Here is a 2,030-nt window from a genome sequence, read left to right as displayed (position 1 = left end):
TCCTTAAGATGTGTTTTTGGATCCAATTTGCTTTGCTAGAATCTTGCTGAGAATTTTTGCATCTATGTTGGTCAAGGAGATTGGCCTATCACGCTCTTTCCTTGTTGGGTCATTGTCAGGCTTAGGTATCAGTATGATGTTAGCTTCCTAAAATGAGTTGGGGAAATTTCATAATTCTTGATTGCCTGGAATACTTTCAGTATGATTGGTATCAATTCCTCCTTGTATGTCTCATAGAATTCAGCTGGGAAAACCATCTGGTCTGGGGCTTTTTCTGTGGGGAGATTTCTTATGAAATTGATTTATTAGTTGATTTTCTGGATTGTTGTTTGTCTATTTAGGGTTTTGATTTCTTCTTATTTTCGACCTTGGGAGGTTGTGTGATGTCAGAATAGTCTAAATTTCTTCTAGGCTTTTTAGTTTATTTGCATACAGGTGTTCATAGTAATCTCTGATAATCTTTGTAATTCCTTCAGGATCAGTCTGACTTCACCTTTTGCATTTCTAATTGTGATTATTTGGACTTTCTCCTTTCTGTAGTAAATTTGACCAGGAGTCTGTCAATCTTATTTATCATTTCAAAGAACCAGCTTTGCCTTATTATCTTTTCTAAGATATTTTTTGTCTTCTGTATCCTGCAACTATGATTTTATCTTGATGATCTGGATTCCTCTGGATTCTTTCACTGAAGTAAGGATTTAGATGATCTTGCCTTTCCAGCTCCTTTTGGTGCAACTTTAGACTGTATTTCCTTTGTTTTGTTTTGCTTTTTTTTGGTTTTTTGTTTTTGTTTTTGTTTATTGAGAATGCAGGATTTATTGAGATGACAGAAAAGCTCCCACAATGGGAGAGGACCAGAAGGGATTGCCCCCGTTAGGCTGCTTTCTTGTGATCTTTCTGATTTCTTGCTGTTTATGTACGATGCTATGAATTTTCCTATTAACACTGATTTCATGGCATACCAGGTATTCTGATAAGATGTGTCTTTGTTTTCATTTGTTTCCAGAAATCTTTTTATTTCTGTCTTGACTTCTGTGTTTTCCCAGAAGTCATTCAGCAGCATGTTGTTTCATATCCATGTCTTTGTGTGTTTTGGCAGGATCTTCTTGTTGGCAATTTTTATTTTTATTCCACTGTGATCTGAGAAGATTAATGGTATTATTTTCTTCTTTTGAAATTTGTTCACACTTGATTTATGTTCAGGAATATGAATGATCTTGAGGTATGTTCCATGTGCTAATGAGCAGAATGTATACTCTTTAGATGTTGGTTGAGGGAGATGTCTATAAAATCCATTTGATCCAGTGTTGAGTTGAGGTTCCAGGTCTCCTTGTTGTTTATTTTGCCTCAATGTTCTGTCTAAAGCTGTTAGTGGGGTATTTTGGTCTGCAACTCTGATTGTGTGAATCAATGTTCTCTCTTAGTTTACTGAGTAATTGGTTTATAAAGTCTGTTGCTCCTGTGTTTCTTGCATGTATGTTTATGATGAATAGTCTTGCTGGTGGATTGAGTCCTTTATTTTTATGTAGTGTCCTTCTGTGTCCTTTTTAGCTTTTGATGGTTTGAAGCCTGCTTTTTATGATATCAGAATTGCTACACCTGCCCTCTTTTGAAAGTTCATTTTCCATCCTCCAACTTTGAGACAGTGGGTGTGCTTTGCAGTGAGATTTACTTCCTAAAGGCAGTAGATTACTGGATTATGCTTCTTCATTCGGTTTACCACACTGTGTCTCTTCAGTGGTGCATTTAGACCATTCACATTCAAATTGATTACTGAAATGTGAGAGTTTATCCCTGTCTTAGGGCTGTTAGGTGATTGCTTTCTTTCTTTTGTACTTTTTGTATTTATATGTGTGTATGTTTTCATTTTTGTGTGTCCCTTATGCTCTTTTTGCTCTAAGCTTGCCTGTACTTTTGTGATGGGTTGACCATTTCTTTTTTTCAGTGAGAGAAATTAAACTGGCAGATCTAGCAGTTCTTCTTGCCAAGAAGCTTATAGCAAACTAAATTTAAGATTTTTTACTGATTCA

This window comes from Carlito syrichta, unplaced genomic scaffold (genome assembly GCF_000164805.1).
Source record: "Carlito syrichta isolate Samal-C Ts95f unplaced genomic scaffold, Tarsius_syrichta-2.0.1 Scaffold307161, whole genome shotgun sequence".
Lineage (NCBI taxonomy): Eukaryota > Metazoa > Chordata > Mammalia > Primates > Tarsiidae > Carlito > Carlito syrichta.
The sequence above is the reverse complement of the archived record's forward strand: the minus strand, read 5'-3'. Positions refer to the sequence as shown.